The following is an 8844-nucleotide window of genomic DNA, read 5'->3' as shown; positions in this document are numbered from 1 at the left end:
ATCTGATGTCGTCTTTTCACAGATTTGTCTCTGCTGGAGAAAACATGTAAAATTTGAAAAATAAATTTAAACATGAAAAAAAGCTCAGCTAAGATAAAACTCAGTCTTCATAGAAACTTTCTTGAAGATTTATAATAATTTGATAAAGATTTACTGAGGATTTTACCAATATGTCTGTTTTAGTGTTTTGGGGACGCATAGATGATTCTTGTGTCCAACCATAATAAGTAAAATAACCACAAACTTTAAGAACTTTAGATCCTTCTCAAAAAGATTTTAAAAAATCATTTAAATTGACTTTCACATCATTAAAGCATGAATCTGTTCATATAAGGAGCAGCAAGAACAAAGTACTACAAATATTAATACTAATATGAAGAATAAAGAAAGCAAACGTCCAATAAATACATATCCTTTACCCAATTTATAAATGGATACACATTTAATAAAAAAATGAATCAATAATCTGAGCTGAGGATAAAAACTTACGTCTGCAGCCAGTGGCTATGTTGTGTTAATGTTGCTTCAATGTCTGTTCAGTTCCATCTGACATCTCATTTGTAGACCTGGGCTTTGGTGGGAGGAATTTGAATATTCAAAAATGAACAAAAATAAAAAGATATTTCAGTTTCCCTATTTGTAGCATCAAAAGGGGGTCAGTGTTAATGGATTTAAAGTTATTATGTTTCACAAATAAAACTTTCACAGTGAATGAAACATTAAGTTGACGTTAACATATTATCTGTCTGTTGTTTATTGGAAGATTTATAAAGTCAGAGAATAAAAAAATGTTCAAATCAGCTTGATCTTTCCATTTAACCTTGCTATGTGAAAGAAATAGACAACCAGTATTTCCTCATAACATAAAGAAAAAAAGAACGTTCAGAGGGTTTTCTATGAGTAACATTGAAACAACCATCTGTTTGGAAACACATCAGAATAGTTAGATGGAACAGTCCTCATTTCTGTAGTATTTTTATCCTGGATCTCATGCGTAGCTTCTGTTCAACACCAGTGTTAGTATTTGAATATTTAAACATTCTGGCTAAAAATCTTCATCAGTCACGAAATTAAGTCAATGGTGCTTTTACTTATTTATCTAGAACAGGTTAAACAAACTATCAAAAGATTCAGCATTAGATTCTATAAAGTTTCTCACCATCAACATTTAACTTTCCACTTTTAATCAAATCCAGTTTAATCTCTAAGGACAACTTTTCCTGTTCGGTGTCACAGTACATGTTTTCTAATGCCAACTCTTTTTCAGTGTCTGCAGTATCTTTCATTTTGTCACCGTCCATCTGCAGCGTTAGCCACCGTTTCTGATGTTCAAACGTCAAACTGGCATAAAAACACCTGAACTCAAACTGGGAGATTTTTCAATATCCAAAACACAAATTCCACTTAAACTGATCTGCAGTTTTGTTTTGTTTTACATTATCTCTCAAACATTTATCTAAAATCTCAATCTAATAGGCTCTTTTCAGTAACTGCTCTTATGTAGATTTGTTCAAATCTCCTTTGATTGTTGCTCAAATATCGTCTCTTCTTCTCTCCTCAGTGTTTTTCTTCACATGGAAAAAACTAGAAAAGAAAAACCTGCTTTGGTTTTTCCTTCCACAACAAGGAAAACCTCCGAACATTTTAGGGTTTTTTTTTTTCTTATATTTTAACAAACTTCTTTTACATCTCATTTACGTTTCATTCCAAGCTTATTTTATTTTATTTTATTTTATTTTATTTTATTATTTTTTTTACAGGTGAAGCTACTTCCTCTGGATCATTCTTCCTGGTTCTCATGTATGCCTTCTATTCAGCACTAATGTCAGTATTTGAATATTAAATTACTCCGTCCAAACATCTGCTCCAGTCACGAAACTCGGAGGCGTTTTTTTATTTGCCACGACATGAAAAAACATTTTTAAAAACTTAAAGAGGATCCACAACATTTAAGCTCCATAAACTAAAATTGATTTGGTTTTCAGAAGCTTTAATTTCTTACCAAAAGGATCAGAAGAACACATTGAATTTTATTTTGTGTTTAAGCAAGATATTAAATAGATTAAATAGGTTAGGCTTAAGGAAAACTGCAGAAACAAACCCATTTATTTAACAGAGTACAGTTCATTCAGGGACCCTTAGATGAACAAACATTTCTTCGTTAAAGAGTTTCTATTTATTATCAATGGCACCAAATACAGGCATACAATGAAAATGACAGACTGAACAAAAAGCATTTTTTTCAGATATTTTTCTCTACATACTTGTAGTTTTGACTAGCTGACTCTTTTCTCAAGTCAATAAAAGAAATATGGTTAAGAGAGTTTATCTCTTTCAGAGATCTGATGTCATTTTATGTGGTTTTTATGCATATCTTTTCTAAATTTATATGAAGCTTCTGCAACAACTTAAAAGTTGGGATGAATGTCAATAAATGCAAAAGAACTGATGAACCAAAACCACATTGCTCAGCCTGACTCTTGTTAAGCTGAAAAGAACAGAAAGATTTTCATTTCTTTCTTTTTTGGTCTTTTATGGTTTATTTACATCTTTATTGATATAAGCTGATACATTTGTGTCTTTTAATATTCAACATGCAAATACAAGTTTTTAACTAACATTAAATGTGGTCCTTCTTTAAGTCCAGAGCAATCGAACAAACAAAAAAAGATTTAAGCCCTGGAAGTTCAGATCTAATCTAATGACACCTGGTTAACAGTAACCATCCTGCTGGCCTCTACTTAGAACAGATGAAATTAAACTTCTCACTGTCTCTTTTTTTCCTCCACTTATGTTTTCCTCCCGTCTCCATGGCTCCAGACATGTCACAGTCGTCCATCGGTTCATTTGAGGCCCAGTTCGGATAGCTGACCACATCATCACTGACCCAGAACCACAAATCCAGAGTGCAGGCGTAGCTCAGTCCCATCCAGACATAATCAGTCGAGGCAAACTGGGCTTTCTGCTGGACTGATATCTGATCCTCCATGTTGGTGATGGTGACCAGGTCATGGTGGTGATCTCTGCAGTAGGTCAAGGCGTCCTCCCAGGTTTTATTTTCTTTGATCAGGATCAATTCATCTGTCAGACATTCACAGCACATATGAAATAACTCACACCTTATGTCTTAGGCTGTTATTTATAAACAAGAACAATGAAATATAGCATGGAAAAACTAAAATATATCTGTGATTTGACAGAACATTTTGAAATTTCAAGTGTTTTGTACATTCATGATTTGCGATTTTTTTCAGAACACAAATTTAAAAATGCAAATGGGTAGATGAATAAATTCAACTGTTCTTTTTGCCACACAGTATTAATTTTGTTATTGTGGGAATTTTTACTAGAAAAACTCACCATCATAACAGATGAAAGGTTTTCTTTGATCACAGTTCTCATTCTTCCATCTGCCTCCATCATCAAACTTAATCATGGCACATTGACCATCATACCTTGCCTGATAGTCGAACCCTTTATTCCAGTGTCTGAAAGAGAAACTGCTTCCATCTGACCACCTCCAGGTGTCTCTGAACAGACCAGTTAAAATGTATGTATAACTTCCCACATGGCTGATTTCATTCTTCACTTCTTCATCCTCTATCTGCTTCGTTCCACTGATCAGGTCTGTGTGTTTCTCTCTACAGTAACTCTGAGCTTCTGTCCAGTTTTTATTTTCTTGAATCAAGTGGAATTTCTTGGATGAATTACTGTCTGTGTGATAAACAAAATATGAGCATCAGCTGAAATAAGTATTTTCTTCCCAGAATACAATCTTAAGTCAAATATTGCAGCAAAAATTCCATGTCCAAGTTATAGCTAAGTATTTTCTAATAATATATTGATTATTTTTAGTCTTTTACTTTACTTCTGATAAAAATAAAAATTTACATCCAAAATGCAGGATTGAAATTGAACCCTTAAAACTCAAATGTTCTCACCATCATAGCAGAGAAAATATCGATGATTATTACAGGACAGGTCTCCCCACTTCAGGTTCTTCCATATGATTCCACAGTTCTGCCATCCAGTTTTATCATTTGGCTCGTTTGTGTTCCAGTTTGTCTCACTTTCATTGAACTTCACTTCAGATTGAGACCAGTGCCACTTTCTGTCACCATCTGTTTGATAATACAGACCAATCCAGGCTTCACTCTGATCTCCAGCTGACATGTTGATGAGTCTCTTCATGTCCTTCATGTTAGTCACTGTGACCAGGTCGGTGTGTTTCTCTCTGCAGTACTGCTGAGCTTCAGTCCAGGTCTTTTCCTCATTAATGTAGTGAAACTGATAGAGCTGAGAAACCACTGGACAGCATTGATCTAAAACAGAAAGAAAATAGTCAGTGGATTTAGTCACAAGACACTTTTAAAGTGCTGTAAGGCAACTACATCAAAGACTTTATTGGGATTGTATAAAGATGCCAACAACTAGAGTAAGTGGTGGAGACACTTACCCATCCACGTCAGCAGAAGCAGAGTCCACTGCATTTTTGCCAGTGTTTTATTTTGACTGATTTGTTTCTGTTGAAAAAATAAAACATACATGTAAAATTCCCCCCAAAAACCTCCAAAATCTATCAATAAAAAATCTTTTTGTAGCTAAATGTAAACATAAATAAAATAAAAAGACTGTACTTCATGAAATCGTCTTAGAAGGTTCATGAGAATTAATCTTTTTTTTTTTCTTTTTGTACATTTACTGATTATTTTATAGGTCTAGGGAAACAGAGGTCAGTTGTTTTCCACAAAAATCTGAAAAATAACCACAAACGTTATGAATTCACCATTGCATTGTTTTAACATACTTCTGTTAGCATAAAGAGCTTGGACAACTCAATGTCGCAAATATTACTTGTATCAACAATTGAATAAAGGAGAAGCCATTAATGTGGATCCTAATCACAAACAGACACACATCAGATAATAGATTTAAAAACTTACATTCAGTTAGTTTGTCTTGTGTTGAAGTAAATAAAGATGTTGGTGTTCTGTTGCAGACAGATCTGTTTGACGGCTCTGTTCTGCCTGACAGATAACTGACAGGGTGGGGAGAAAATATGAATATTCAAATGTGCAAAAATAAACATCAGATGTCTAAGTTAACTAGATGTAGCTTCAAAATGTGTCAATATTGATAGATTTAAGAATAAGTCTCTTTGTTTAACATCTATTTTCAGTCAATCATTGTCATTTTTTTCCCAAAATTCCAACCTGGTTATGAAGAACTAAAGTCCAGTTAAATATTCTCTCTGAAGAAAAAAATGTTTTTCTTTATGAAATGAGTTTCTAGTTCACTATGCAGAGTTCCTTCTGTACTTGAACAATAAAGCTGACATCTATAGTCAGTATTATATTTAAATGCATATTAAAACCTCTGACTGATTTTTTGACTATATTGAAATTAGTGTAATTTTCAGAACTGCAATGGAAACACTGTTTTCACATCACATGAGTCACTTGATAAGCAAGCATATTTTTATATATAAATATATGACTAAATGTCTCTGATCATCTAATGTTTTGTGATGTGACGTCTTTCACTGGTCTTCATCTCCATTTGCATATGATAATAATAAAAACTGATGTTTCCGCCTGGAAACTTTTCAGAGAGTAGCTGTCAAAAAACATCCCCCCCCCCCCCACACACACACACACACATTTGAAACGTGTATTTTTACCTTTCAAGCTCACAAAGTGAGGTATAGTGATTAATCAATGAATCAATTGATTTTTTTTCAATTGTAACCATTACTTTCACTTATCTTTTCTAATGTTTTGTGATGGCATGTCTCCTTCTGCTCTTCATGTCTCTGCAGCCATTTGCATGTTATAATAATAAAAACTGTGAGCTTGTTTCCTCATTAAGCTAAACTCAGAACAACTGACTGTTGTTTCTTCCTCCTGGAAACTTTTCAGAGTAGCCATAAAAGTCATAAAAATCAACACAAAGCAGAGCCTGTGAGTCTCCATTTACAACCTGGATTCATTTCCCTGAAGATGTTTCCTTCATAGTTGCTCATAGTGACACAAACATCCTGCTCTAACTAAAGGAAAACTCTGCTGTCAATAATCTTAATCACTGAGGAGAGAAATAAATGTCTTCAGGAAGCAAAGGATGCTGGGTGACTCGAAATGATCATAAGATTGACAGAAAGTAAACACAAGTTCTGTTTTTATATGTTTACTGAACTGAACTGAACTGAACTGTTTAGTTCCTGCAAAACAGGAACTAAATTAGGAAGGCCAGGCCTAGGGTGACATCATCTGACACACCTTGTCACACACTCAACACGTGTGTTTTCTTGCTTCATATGGAAACAAAGTGTCACTTGTTTTTCACCTTATGTAAACTGTATGTAGTCTTTGAACATTCATGTTAAAGATTCTCTTTGTGGCACAAAGTCCTTTTCTTCACTGTGATTCAGGGAAAAGGAAGAGAAGGATGGTGTTTACATCAGCACAGCTGCTTTCTATTGGGGATCAAAATAATCATGTAGTTTTACTTCAGTTGAAGAAATGTCTGGCAAACATGATCATGACAACAACTGGAGACACAAGATATATTATTAATAACCATAAGTGAGAAGTGCGTCATCAAATCGTTTGGTCCAGTCGTGCTTCAGGTAAGAGTTTTTAAAGAATATGCTTAACATGCAACTTCAAACATGTTTTACCTTTAAGTAGTTTGTGAGATCTGAATGTAAATAGCAACACTATTTTTCTGACTGAAGGGGCCTCATCGTTCCTTTGGTCTGCCAAGATGTTTCGGCTTCTTTGCAGTTTTCTGGAAGTTTGTTCCAGATTTGTGGTGCATAGAAGCTGAATGCTGCTTCTCCATGTTTGGTTCTGGTTTCTGGGGATGCAGAGCAGAACCAGAACCAGAAGACCTGAGAGATCTGGAGAGTTGATACAACAACAACAGATATTCAGTGTATGTTTGTGCTCATCCAGTCACTGATTGGTAAATCGTCCATTTCTACACCTACACTGCATACAGAAGTAGCAACTGATTTGGTTTGTCTGCAGCCAAAGAGACATAAAGAGATGCAACGTTTCCCTCAACAGTAAAGCAGCATGAAACAGGAAACACAGGGGGACCAGACCAAAGGTTGTGGTGCGCACAAGAAAGTAACATTCAGCTGTTCACACTCCCACACACTTTTTCTTATTGTTTTTTAACAGCAGCACAACGTCATCACCTGAGGATCTACAGCCAAACTTAAAGACCCTCTGGTTTTGCTTTATCTCTTTTTGAACCTGAAGCTCACAGCAGAGTGACTGTCGGAAACACAAAGACACAGCTTGACTTTTTATCTCTCCAATGGAATGGAGTAAAGTTAACCTTTAAAGTGTTACAGTTTTGATCTATCGTGTTGTAAAGTCTATTGCCTGTAGTCTAACAATGACAACTTCATTGTTGTGCAGACGCACTGAAACATCAAATCAAGTTTCTGCTGCATTTTCAGGCCAAATGTTGATCAAATTTGTATTTTTGCAAAGCCTTGGTGAATAAAAGAATATAAGAAGCTACTTAAAAACACTAATCTACCATCTGTTTGGTTGGTAATGCACACAACAAGGATTTCAGTGACAACGCACATTATGTTCAGAGGTGCAGAAACCGTCCCTTTGCACTGTGTAGCTGTTGGACAGGAGATGCGGAAGGAGGAAGTGTAAGAGTGGTCTGCAGAAGAAACCCACTGCAGAGGTACTAAAAAGAAGCAAACAGGATGATTTTAAAATTTTGATCCGAAAACTCCTGATCTCATCCAGAGTTTCTGCTTTAGTTTCATCCTCTCAGTCAAAGTGGAAAGTTTTCTCTGAAGTAAATCGTCAGTGTTGGATACGAGGATGGGTCACACTTTGCTCTGTGTGACATGTTTACTGTGTAAGTACTTCGCTTTTTCATCTGCACTATTTAGACTTTAAAAAAAAGTGTAAAAAGAGACGACTAGGACAGCAAAATATGAGATGAGAAGTTTTTTTCTCTTTGCTACAAGTTTTGCTTCAGATTAGAAATTCAATTCTTGATGCAACATTTAATTTAATTTATTTAGCTATTTATAATATGTTTATTTGACAAACAAGTTTATTATTATTATTATTTTTTGCTTAAGTTCTCAGCTTGCTGCTCTGCTGTGGAGACGTTGAAGGTGATTAAACATTTCTTCTGTCTTTTCTGCTTCCTTCCTTCACTCAGTTCTCATCAGCTTTCACAAGCTGCAGCCTTCCTTTGTAATGCTTCTCAGTAAAGTTAATCAACCTATCAATGGACTACTAATTAGTCATTTTATTTTGCAATATTTATTCATACCTTAGGACACTTTCAGATTAGAAAAACGGTTAGATGTATTTTACTGTTATTTCATTTGGCTGACCAACAGTAAGTAGATCAAAATGTATAAAAACGGGTAACACAAATATGTGATTTTCAAAGTTTGTTTTTTAAAATTAAAGTCTAAAAAGTGTACGATGGATTTGAGTTCAACCTCCCTGTTACAAGCAACCTTTGCAGCAACTACAAATGCAATTCTTTTCTAAGTGCTCTGCATGTTTAGCCAATGAAATGTTTTCTTTTCTGTTAAATTGCTTCAAACTTGGTAAGAATAGACGGGGTCTGTCCATGGAAATTACCACACATTCTGCAATGGGTGTTATGTCTGACGTTGGCCTGTACGCATGTTGATGGTTTGATCCGTGCTGATAACTGAGAAGTCTCCTTGCAAATCCAGATTAGCTTAAACTGAACAAATCCACAAATCCATTTGTGGATTTGTTCTCTGCTGTTGCCTCAGAGTTTTGAGATACTAGATATAAAAAAAATACTAAATTGTTAAATATT

The sequence above is a fragment of the Poecilia formosa genome, unplaced genomic scaffold (genome assembly GCF_000485575.1).
Source record: "Poecilia formosa unplaced genomic scaffold, Poecilia_formosa-5.1.2 Scaffold533, whole genome shotgun sequence".
Taxonomy (NCBI): Eukaryota; Metazoa; Chordata; class Actinopteri; order Cyprinodontiformes; family Poeciliidae; genus Poecilia; species Poecilia formosa.
This window is presented reverse-complemented; position numbering follows the sequence as displayed.